The sequence below is a fragment of the Danio rerio genome, chromosome 3 (genome assembly GCF_049306965.1).
Source record: "Danio rerio strain Tuebingen ecotype United States chromosome 3, GRCz12tu, whole genome shotgun sequence".
NCBI lineage: Eukaryota > Metazoa > Chordata > Actinopteri > Cypriniformes > Danionidae > Danio > Danio rerio.
The window spans coordinates 27,527,026-27,540,211 of record NC_133178.1 but is presented as its reverse complement, the minus strand read 5'-3'; the positions used below and the strand labels follow the sequence as shown (position 1 = coordinate 27,540,211).

General features: G+C 36.0%; 1 long non-coding RNA gene across 1 annotated transcript in view; it reads right to left on the bottom strand.

Moving 5' to 3' along the window:
* Positions 1-10,409: 10,409 nt before the first annotated feature.
* The window catches only part of LOC141381210 (uncharacterized), a 34,215-nt gene continuing 31,438 nt past the window's right edge, over positions 10,410-13,186 (bottom strand). The window contains exon 3 of the long non-coding RNA XR_012401018.1: positions 10,410-11,612. This is a non-coding gene — a long non-coding RNA (uncharacterized lncRNA). The remainder of the gene's footprint in view (positions 11,613-13,186) is intronic.

Here is a 13,186-nt window from a genome sequence, read left to right as displayed (position 1 = left end):
GACGTTAATATGACGCTGGTTTACGATGTGATATCAATGATATCAATATCATTTTATGTTGTTATTGAACGTCAAAAGAAAATTGTTCTCAGATGCTGGCGACCTAAATCTAACCTAAAATTAATGTCTTATGATTTTGTGTCTGCTGGGATGTCATAATTTATTTTTTCATTTTGTTTTATAGTGCTAGTTCTTTTGTCACTTTGGGTTCCTTCATAATAAAGGGAACGTGCATACATGCACTCTCTAAAGCAGGGGTGTCCAAACTCGGTCCTGGAGTGCCGGTATCCTGCTGAGTTTAGTGCCAACTTGCTTCAACTCACCCAGGAAGTTTTTAGTAAGAGCTTGATTAGTACAAGATCTACATTGTACTTCACATCAGCTACTGTATATGTTTAATCACCATGTTCATGATCTATCTGAATGATTAATTCACTTCCAGAATGAACATTTGCTGATCACTTACTCTCTCTCGTGTCCTTCAAGATGTTCATTTCTTTCTTCAGTCAAAAAGTAATGGAATTTTATTTTTGTTTTTGGTGGAAAACATTTGTCCATATTGGACTTCTAAGGTTTCAAAGGCAGTAAATGATCTCTGCTAAGGAATAATGGACTTATCTAGTAAGATGGCTGTCTATGTTCTCAAAATGAATAAATACATAAATAAATAGGATTAAATGGGAATATGAATAAAGAAAACAAAATAAAATTGTGTAGTTTTTTTAACAATAGCACCTTCTGGCTCTATAGCTCTGTGATGCAATCTTATGTGGTAAAAAAAATATATAGGTGGGCATTTTTTATTTATTTTTTATTTAAAGAAAACTAACATTTCGCTGTAATACCCTTATTCCTTGGCCAGGATCATTCCGAGTCATTTGAAGCTGCACAGAAGTTAGAAGTTCAAACCACTTAGCACCATAGAACTCAAAAATCTTAATATAATTTCGGCTGAAGAAAGATAGAAATTTGTGGAGGCAAAGGGTGAGTAAATTATCAGAATTTTTAATTCCGGAAGTGTAATAATCCTTTAAGTCCATATGTCACATTTGTATTTATTTATTTATACTTTTAAGCGCAGAAGAGCTGTAGTTCAAATGACAAATTTGTGATTCTATTTGCAAATGATTATGGACATTCGGGAAACACAAATTTGCTTAATTATGTTGGTAATGGTACAAGTGATGTACCAATCTATTTGTATTGTTGTTGTTTTAAACAGTTTATTATTTTTTTTGTCCGTTAATTAATAGACAACACAAAAACACAAATGAAGACTGGAAACTGGATTTATGCATGTCATAATTTTGTGTTGCTAAGTGGTAAAATTTCATGCAAACTTCATGCAAATAAACAGACATTTTCTTACTGTTTTCACATCCCTTTTTGTCCACTATACATGGAAAATACATGCTGTGAAGACATGCTTGCTGTCCTTTTCAATAGAATCACGGTATTTGCAATAGTCATGCTTGTTTATGCCAGGCATGTATTTTACTTCTTGAATGCTTAAGCCTGACACAGATGAATGGTCCAAGCAGACACAAAGTCCAGGAATCCTTCCGGACCAGGGATCAGGGAAGAATCCTTTAAACCCCTGATCTCTGAGAACAGCCCACCTCAGAGGAAATGTATGATGTTGTATCGAAACAACAGGAGGAGAGAGGTTTTCTTCTGAGGAGACAGGAGGAGGTTTTCTTATGTGGTTTTGTTTGCTATTTTTAGAGGAGCTAAATATGTCAAAAGCGCCTTGTTGGAATTCAGAGTTTACAGTTGTAAACAGGAGTTTACTACTGATGTCATCGCCTTTAATCGTTATGCGTAAAGCAGCACTACATAAAGCTGGTAGATTGCAACTGACCTCTGACGCAAGATATGCTGGGTTTAGTGATTCGTACACAATAAAGTATGTCAAAGCTGGCTATTTTTGGAATATGCTGCTATGATTGACGTTGGTAGTTTATTATAAATTCCATTGACACAGACTGCACACAACCAGTACAGCTTTTAGCATATAAATAGAAAATCAATGACTTAAAATTTGACTCAGAAACTGCTGATAATGTTTTACAATTACTTACAAGGAAATGAAATTTCTGATTTTACCCGTTTAAATGCTATATCACTTGCACATGGGATTCATTTTGTTGTGCATTATGTAAAAAATCATAAAATAAATAAATGAACAAATAAATACACAAATAAATAAATAGATAAATAAATAAAACCTGAAACAAAGATAAAGTGACAGTTTGGTGACTGTGGAGGCCATTTGAATACAGTGAACTGGTCAAGCAACCAGTCTGAGATGATTTGTGCTTTATGACATGGCGCTTGCTGGAAGTAGCCATCAGGAGATGGGTACACTGTGGTCATAAAGGGATGGACATGGTCAGCAACAATACTCAGGTAGGCTGTGGCGTTGACATGATACTTAATTGGTACTAATGGGTCCAAAGTGTGGTAAGAAAATATCCCCCACACCATTACACCACCACCAGCCTCTGGCATCAGCAAGGCATTTGCGCCCACAGAACTGCCGCACACTAGATATTTTCTCTTTTTCTGACCATTTTCTGTAAGCCCAAGAGATGGTTGTGTGTGAAAATACCAGTAGATCAGCAGTTTCTGAAATACTCAGACCAGCCCATCTGTCCCCATTCTGATGCTCGGTTTGAACTGCAGCAGAATGTCTTGACCATGTCTAGACGACTTGCTGCCAAGTGATTTTCAGGTTAGAAATTTGTTTTAACGAGCAGTTGGACAGGTGTACCTAATAAAGTGGCAGATATGTGTGTGTGTGTGTGTGTGTGTGTGTATATATATATATATATATATATATATATATATATATATATATATATATATATATATATATATATATATATAAAATAAAATATATGGCTAAAATGCCAACATTTAAAGGATGTGTTTGTAAAAAGACAACAAACTAAAATTAAAGTTAAAAGAAAAGTACTAATTAAAATGCAGTAATCAGAAGAATTTTTCAGAACAATGAACAATGACTTTAATTTTATTTAAAAATAATAATAATTATTTAAATGTGTACAGTCTGAGCCAACACACATTTTGCATGCATTAAAATTGGTTACAAACTATTTTAACTCAAATTGTTACTAGTAAATCTTCCATTTATTACAAAAACTATTAATACACATTAATAAACAAATGAATTAATTAAATATTTCATGCAACATACCAGGAAACTTTATTTTATCTAGCTTCTATTAACTTCAAAAGTATTTTTATAGATTCACAAAGAAAATGAAAAAAGGATAAATAGCAGAACCCAAAATTAATCCTATTTCCCTTCTTCTTCTTCTTCTTTTTTTTTTTTTTTTAAGCAATAGACTTGTATTAACAAGTCTGCAGAAAACCCCAGCAGGATGAGTACAAGGCCTTCTGAAAATAGCACCTGACATGCCGAAGGACTCCTGCTCTGACCCAAATGAAGGACACAGATCCATCAAAGCGCCTGCCTTCTCTGTCAACACCCTCGCAGTCAAACAGACGTCCAGCACTGTGGGACAGGTCCCTCCTCCGGCTCATATTCATAACCTGCTCACGAAACCGGAGCCTTTAGCAGCAAGTGGGCCGCAGGATGTGATGCGTCGCAGACCCCAGGGACATTTTCGCACCTTGATCATTAGCATGCAGACTTTTCATCCAAGCGTTTGGCCAGAATGCAGCACAGGAGGAGCTGCGAGCGCCGGGTAGAAGCACTACCTCATACTTCTGCTCGGCCTCTTTAATTACGACTCAGGCTGAGATTAGACACATGCTGCTAATGGGACAGCATGGAGGAAGTGGCAGAAGGGGCATGTTGTTTGTGTGTCTCCACCACTCAGAGTTGCTTGTCCATTTGCGATGATGGAAGGAATTGAAACCATCATCCTTGCTGATTCATATAATGCAGTATTTCCCAACCCTGTTCCTGAAGGCACACCAACAGTAATCTCCCTAATCAAACAAACCTGAATACACTCATCACGGCATTAGAAGAGAATCCGAAACATGAAATGAATGGGTCAGATTAGACGGCCATCCTAAATATGTACTGCTAGAGTGTCGCCAGGAACAGGGTTGGGAAACACTGATATAATGAAAGCCAACGGCTACTGCTCTTTCAGAGTCAAAAAACAATACACTCACAGGTAGAACCAAAATTCAAATTCCGTTACTCAGAGTTGTTTGTCCATTCGGGATGATGGAAGGCATAGAAAAGCTCCTCCTTGCTGATTTATATAATGCAATGTTTCCCAAACCTGTTCCTAAAGGCACACCAACAGTACACATTTTCAACCCCTTTCCAATGAAACTTGCCTGAATCAACTCATCAGAACATTAGACGAGACTCCAAAACCTGAAAGGAATAAGTCAGATAAAGGAAGACATCCAAAATACACTGTTGCTGTAGTCAGGATGCCAGGGTAACCCTATAATCTTTTTTCGAAGGACATTCTGGGATTTTTAACAACCACAGAAAGTCAGGACCTCGGTTTAACATCTAATCTGAGACGTGTTTATGGTAGTAGAGTCCAAAAATATATACTGGGGCGTTAAGACCACACAGACCACAGAATGAGCTCCCCTGCTGTACAAATGAAATTGTACAAATTCATCTGAATTAGCCACTAAATTAAAAAGTTATGGATTACCGGAGATCAAGTTGATTATTCATATACAATACTTTGTTGCAATGTTGATATCTTTTTGTTTGTTTTGTTTAGTTTTTGAGGCAAAAAAAGGGAGATTTTTTTCAAACCTAACCTGTAAATAAAAGAAGCTTGGGGTGTTTGTCTGCACCAACAGTGTAAAAAAGTAGCCCAAATCCTTGAAAAAACAACAACTACACTCTGAAAAAAGTATAATCATTCCATGTGCGTATGAACATGACCTGTCCAAATATTAGTCCAAAATAATAGTCCAAAATAGTCCAAAATTACAATGTTGGTAACCATAGCAAAGCTCTGATGTTGTTTGGTATCTGCCAATTTTAATCAAAGTAATATTACAGTGACCAAAACCATATTATTTGTTTTAACTGAACCACCATCAAGGCATCATGTTTTGAAGGCTGATTAGCAGAGTTTCTGTTTCCATGCCAATTAATAGTTCACACAAAAACTGAAAGTTTTGTCATAATTTAATTACACTTAAACACCTGCTGGAGTTTCTTCCTTCTGTTGAATGCAAAAGAATGTATTTTGATTCTACAAAACACTGAAAATATGATTTTTATGATTCCATACAATTCCTTAATGTTGACCCAACACAAATCGATAAGGTTAAAATAATTGTTTTTACAAATTTTAGTGGATTCAACATAAAACAATTTGGTTGTCCCCCCATACAATTAAGAATTATGTTGATTCAGCTCATTTAAAAAAAAGTACTTTGCACAAGCAGGTTTTTTGAGTGTATTTGTAAAAGAAATAAAAAGAATTCTCAAGGTTTGTTACAATTTGAAGGTGATTAAGTAAAGTTTAGATTTTGGGTGAATATCATTTTATGTGATCTATATGGAGGTAATAATATATGCATGTGCATTACATTTTGGTGTAGTTTATTTTCAAATTAAAAGAGTTGGTTTTAAGTTTAATATACGGTTGTTCTTATTCTTTGTTTCTTCTAACAATATCTGGGATCACTAACAATTATGGCCAGATGGAATATGTGGACTTTTTTGCTATACTTATATGCAGACGTTTGTAAAAAATAATAATAATAATAATAAATAAAATAAATAAATAAATAAATTTGTGGAATTTAAGTATAGGATTTAAATACTAAAAGAAATTAAGGTTAAAATGCAAATTCAATCATTTAGAAACACTTAACCATATCTACAGGTCTCTCATATAATACAACCACTAAAAAGACAGAAAATATTATTGTTCAATTGTACTCAAATGGTCTGCACATCAAAACATTTGCAAATTACTCAATGATAAGAAATAAATTGTAAAAACGGAAATAAATTAATCTAGTTACTAACATTTTTTCATAGATAAATACATGGAATGACAGGGTCAACAATCTGTGAAAATGAGTTTTCTGTGGGCACAGATTCTGTGTGGGCCTAAAATAATAAGTCAAAACAATTGGATGTTGAATTCAGTTTGGAACACACCGTGCAGGATTTCTGTAAATGTGTTTGTCACGACTTGCATATTTCTTGAGTTAATTTGGCTGTTGAACGCAGTATTACTCTCATAAATGACTGAACTTTGCATGTATGCAACATGATTAAGCACTAAAAGGTGAACCGAAAACCAAATTTAGCAGGAGTGTGAACGTGCCCGTTTGTATTTTCAAAACAAACATGACAGCAAGATTGGAAGAGTGTGAAAATCAACAAATAACAGCTGATTTTCACATCCTTTTAGATTGTTATTGTGATTAGCATTTGTTTATGTGAAGCACTCTCTGTGGGCTGAAATAATCTTGAATACAGTCCCTGTTGTGAGTGTATAAACTGAAAAAACATTGGATTTACAAATTTTTTCTAAGGTACATTGTTGCTAACAATTTATGTAAAGGCTGCATTTAAACAAATAAATTTTGTACTGTTCAACTTAATTTCTTTGTTTATTTTCAACACATATAATGTGTGTAAAACCACTTACCTTTAAAAAAAAACTCAGTAAATGCAATGTTTTTTTTACAGTGTGTGATACTATATCTAAAAACCCCTCTGTCAGCCCGAACACAGCAGAATTCCCCATGCTCTCACATCTCCTTCCTTCCAGTTTATATCCATATTGTGTATTTGCATGCAAAGGCTTGGCAGAGATCCGAGGCATGTGGCACACAGGTGGCGATGCCTCACGGGACACAGGCATGATTCCCCCTCATGCATCTCCTGTGGTCAGTGGGAAAATCCTTAATCTGATCTCACAGCACGGCGCAAATCTTGATGTTATGGAACATCGAGACCATTTGTAGGACCCATGGGAGGTGTTCCTTTACCAGCACCTCATCCCAACTGAGTTCACACCACGTCATGATTTTATGTGGGACAGATAAACAACTTTGGGATGCATGAGTTATCAGCTATAATCTGTTTGTTTTTATGTTTACCATAGATCTTTAATGTTGTTGTCATTTTAGTACCATTTCTGTGACATTTTGGCCCACTGTCCATTGTCAAAAGCAGTCAGATATAATTTATGTATCACCTACATACCATATATGCAAATTGTACATATGACAAACAAGCAAGTAAAGTTCAAGAAAGGAAGTTCATGCTTGATTTTACATGTCATATTTGCCACACATATTGTTTCAAAATATTGCAATAATCTCAACATACATATTTTAATCACTGGAATTACAAAAATGCATATGAGTTTTTATATATACTGTTAGAATTTTATACATACATATACAGTTGAAGTCAGAATTATTAGCGCCCGTTTATTTTATTTTTTTTCTCATTTCTGTTTACTAAAGAGAAGAACACATTTCTAAACATAAAGTTTTAATAGCTCATTTCTAATAACTGATTTATGTTATCTTTGCCATGATGACATTAAATAATTTTTTACTAGATACATTTCAAGACACTTCTTTACAGCTTAAAGTGACATTCAAAGGCTTAACTAGGTTAATTAGGTTAACTAGGCAGGTTAGGGTAATTAGACAAGTTATTGTAGTTATTAAGTTATTAAGTTATTGGCTCATTCTGTAGACTATCGAAAAAAAATATAGCTTAAAGGGGCTAATAATTTTCACCTTAAAATGTTTTTTTTTTTTTTTTTTTTTTTAATAAAAACTGCTTTTATTCTACTGAAATAAAACAAATAACACTTTCTCCAGAAGAAAAAATAGAAGAAAAAAATCAGACATACTGTGAACATTTCCTTGCTCGGTTAGACATCATCTGGGAAATATTAAAAATAAAGAACTAACAACTAATAACTCTGACTTTAACTGTATGTCCAAATATCAGATTTCTGTATAAGAAACTTAGGAAATGTATTGGACAATTCTTCTTAGAGTAGAAATTGTGGATGATCAAGACAATTAAAATATTCCTTATTAAATTTTTTTTTTTAGCTTTTGCCTGTAAAATAGCAGATATGACCACATGTTATTTCACCTATACTGTATAGGTAGGTCTACTTTATCATGTCACATGCATTTGTATTTTGCTAAATCTAAATGAGTAAAAAAGAAATGATTATAAAAATACTTACTAAAAAAATGTTTGGCATAAAAATGCAGAAAAACAAACTTGAAAATAATATTTTATTATTGACTAATATGATTTGTTTTATTAATTTGAAAAATTTTTCTCTTTGTAATTTAAAATGTTTAGAATATGAATTATATGTCATGTATCACATTTGTCACGATTTAATGTTTCAGATCATTAAAAAATTAAATATAAGTCAAAGATAACACAAGTAAACTCCTTAAATTAATATTTTTGTTATTATGGTTTTTATTATAATATATTGAGTAATATTATTATTACTAAATCCAAAACAACATGGTATTGAGTGAAAAAGTATATCTTTTAATGCAAAAGTGAATTCTGTTGATGCACAAATAGAAAAATTAAGTGTTACTTAAGCAAAACCACACAACATTAATTAACATTCTTGTTGCTTTAAAATGCTGGGTTGTTGTAACTAACTACAGCAATTGCTGTAATTACATCTAATGCTGAGTTCAGACCGCATGATTTAGCCCTGAATTCAGCTCGCCAACAGGTTTTGAGCTATCACCAACAAATGCTCAAAATCACAGGCAAACCGGGGCTCGTTCACGTAAGTAACAATCACACAGTGTGAAATTTTAAAGACATAATCTGATAGAATCACTGACAAGTCGCTGACAACCATGCACTATTTGCTAAATATCTGGAGGTGTCAGTGATTCAAATCATGCCGTATGAAATGTGTTCTGATTAAAAAAATAACATTGCCGATCCTCTACAGCCAATGAGAGAGCAGCATCAACTAGTGTGGGTATCTGCAGGCCAGCGGGAGGTTGGGGGAGAAGTTAAAAGGATTTATTTTCTGTCTATTTAGAACCAAGAAATGGAGGAAAAACTAGTGGAAATTTGGGAGCACCAGTGTCTGTTTGACGTGTCATCTGAGCAATACCACAACCGGGTCGAAAAAGAAAAGAAAGTTGAGAGAAACTGCTAATTCCCTTTCAAAAGCCCGGTGAGCAAAATAAGTACATTTTCTACCCCACTAAACGCTCTTTTCTCACTATGTAGGTAATAACAAAAGATATGTGACCTTGCATTCTTTCCACACTTCTTGTGTGTGTTTGGCTGTGAGAGATGTAGTTTGCGGTCAGAGACAAAGTTGTCTGCGATTCTTACTGTACTATTGTAAAGTCATGCAGTGTGAAACCCTATCTCGCTAATCCATCTTGCAGTGCAAACAATGCAGCGACGAAACGCGACCCCATGTAGTCATGCAGTGTGTAAACATCTGTGATGTGACTACTTTGAAAATCATGCAGTCTGAACTCAGCATAAGTGTAGTAGCAAATGTAATAAATATGGACATATACACAATCCTTATAAAAAGTATTAAAAAGTCTAATTTAAAGTACAAAATCAATTTCAAGTATGACATCAAACCTAGCCATATGATTTTGTTAGCTTACATTGCTAGTTTTGTGGTGAACAATTCATCTGTGCATGTCATTAAGAAAAAAAATGCCCTTCTAATCTTTCTTTAAAATCTGAAAATGCCCTTCCTGGTTTTTTTATTTTTAATTAAATTGTGAGATTATTCAATTCAGTTGAATTCATCTTCATTTCTATAGCGCTTTTACAATGTAGACTGTGACAAAGCAGCTTCATAGAAGATTACAGTAAAGTGAAACAGTGTCAGTTCAGTTTTCAGAGTTGAAGTTGAGTTTACTTCAGTTCAAACACTGAAGAGCAAATCCATCGATGCGCAGCTCTACAAGTCATGCCAGCCAGTGGCGACAGCAGCGAGAAAAAAACTTCACCAATTGGCGAAAGTGAAGGATAAAAAACCTTGAGAGAAACCAGGCTCAATTGGGCACGACCATTTCTCTTACGGCCAAACATCTTGTGAAGTCTCCGGAGACTGGAGAACGCTAAACATCAACGTCCCTGTAATCTCACAGGAATCAGACTCATGCTCTATTCTCCTCCGTGACTACAGCAGCAGCTGCTTAGGATTATGAGATTGTGTCTTAGGTATTGGGCGTGGCTAACATACTTAACCATGCCCCTCTAACTTTCACTTTTGACAACAAACAGAAATGGTAAAAAAGAGGTGTCTTTTAGCTTGTAATAACTTTTATAAAACTCCTTCCCCGATTTTTCTGAATAAAATGCCTATTCTTTACTAATCAGCTCGCAGTAAAAATAAAAAACAAGCCACACACACTGTTTTCTCATTTTAAATTCCGATTCAATAGGAATTGCATCACAATACGAAAAAAATGATCACAGCTTCCAGTTCATGTGGACTTTAAATATAAAGTAAGATGAAAGTTGTCCATGTTAGGCGCAACATCGGTTTGCAACTTAACACATTTTAAAGTGTATAAAAGCTGACAATTGCATTGCGTTCTATTTAATTCTGCTTATTCCAGTTCAAATCTGTTGTTAATATCTTGTAACATTTTTTATTTTGGCAAGCACAGCCTATAAATCAATGAACAAAGTATTTCATAATGTTCACTGACAACATTCAAACCATCAATGACAAAAGTAAACCCTAATCTCACTCAAACGAACACACCATCCGAAATTCTGCTCTCAAGACATCAGAATGCCAATGACAATACAATACCTGCGACGGTAATAATAGTGTTGGACGCCATCCCATGATTGAGCCAATCTAGCAGGTGGTCAATACCGAAAGGCAGCATGGAGGCCAGTATGTGAAGACCACTTCAGAGGAGTGCCAGGTGGCAAGTGTCACACTCCACCACCTGCAACACTATGCCAGCCAGATGCTTCCTGCCAAGGGGGGGCTCGGGATGACTTTACGATGAAGTGTGTGTTCATGTATGTCTGTGTGTGTGTGTGGGATTACATTCTGTGTGAAGTGATCTCCTTGAATGACTCACCGGTGTTAATATCGGCCTTGCCAGCGCAAAGGTAAGTGTCTCATTAAATCTCAGTGTCAGTAGAAGGTGTTGAATGACGCTCTGCTTTTCGTTGTATTGAGGTTACCTGGAGGTGGTCCGTCCCATACCAGGGACAGCCATCCAGATATATTGCCTGTCCTAAAATGCATATGGAGAGCGGCAGATGTCGTCACGAGGGTCCCAACCCACGTCATTCTGGGGCAGGGAGAATTAGGGGCCCACTGAAGTGTCTCTGCCAATGTCCCCGAACTGCTTATTCAGTCGGAATTGCAAATGATGATCTGGTGGAACATCACACTGTTAAACTCTGGAAAACACCTTGAGGCGAGCAACTCTGCACAGTGTGTGTCCGGTGTCTGCAACTTCCTGCATTCAGTCTCACAGCCGGCTGCAAACACGTCCTGCTCATTTGCTCAGTCACACAAAATGTGGCCTGTCTGGTTTTTCGTACTCAGCAGCACAGGAGGATAAAAAACAACTTTTTTTTGTTGCTAAAAGAAATAGAAAGTGCAGTAAACAGGTGATTAGGGACCAGGTTAAAACTTATAATTGCAATTTAAGATACACTGTGCAATTCTGAGTTAGTTTCCATATTGTGTGACTCTTCTTTGAAATGCTCTGTTATCCCGGTGGGCACAGGGTATCAACATAATGTCAGATTAATGTTGCACCCCAAAGTTGTGGAGATGTTGCAATTTGTTTGGAAATGAAAAATCGGGTTAAAGTCAGAACCCAAGGTCAGGCTGACGTCAATGCCCAGCGTTCAACCTAAAATCAACCAAATACTAACGTCTAAAGATGTTACAGCTTGACGTTGTGTGGACATTACCAATATGACGTCTATCAGATATTGGATTTTGGTGCCATACATGACGAATAATATCAGTATTTGACATCAATATGACGTTGGTTTAAGATGTTGGCTCGACATTGGATTTTGGTCACTTTTCAATACAACGTAAAATCAACCAAATATCAACGTCATTTGTCATTCTTATTGGACATCAAAATAACGTTGTTCTTAGACACTGGTCACCCAACATCATGACCTAAATTAAACCAATTATTAACGATAATGGGATGTGTTGTTTGTTGTGCTGTCTTCGTGGAATGTACAGCGGGAACAATTGGCCCTTCGCTAAGCCCCGCCCTCCTTAGTTACTGTTGCTACAGCTGTGCCTGAAACATCTATTACAATATGCATACACTGGTGTCAGACATTCCCAGGAATATAATTAGTAATTTTTGGCAAACAGGTGAGATATCTGAGAAAGCCAGATAAAAAAGTACTAATAGTATCTGGATGCAGCTTTTATGATGCAAGCTGAGATTGCATCACTCAGCGATGCGATGTCAGGCACAATGCACTCAATGGACGTGTAGGGTTAGGGGTGGGGTAAGGTGAGCACATTAAAAAGCATTGGATGCAGCTCAGATTGCACTGCACCAGGTCTGCATCCAGACCCCTCTCAAAAGGACTGCAGTATGCATTAAAGGGGTATATTCATGACATAATACGCAACAGATTAGAGAATAATTTAATCTAAATAGAAGCTAAAGCCTAGCCGCCTCATAAGCTGATCATTCAACAGCTTAGTTCAGGGGTGGGCAAACTCGGTCCTGGAGGGCCAGTGTCCTGCAGTTTAGCTGCAACACTAATCATACACACCTGAACATGCTAATCAGTGTCTTTAAGTTCACTATAAATCTAAAGGCAGGTGTGTGTGATTATTGCTGGAGCTAAATTGTGCAGGACTCTCCAGGACCGAGTTTGCCCACCCCTGGCTTGGTTCATACACACTTGATGGATTTGTGGCAAATATTAGCATCATTGACCCATAACAAGGTACAGTACCTAGTACTATAATAAATGTCAGTATGATTCTGTACTTTTTATACAGTTTCTATTCTAATTTCTGTGTGGAGTTTGCATGTTCTCCCAGTGTTTGCGCGGGTTTCCTCTGGGTGCTCCGGTTTCAGTCCAAAGACATACGCTATGGGCGAATTGGGTAAGTTAAATTTGTCTGTAGTGCATGAATGTGAATGAGAGTGTATGGGTATTTTC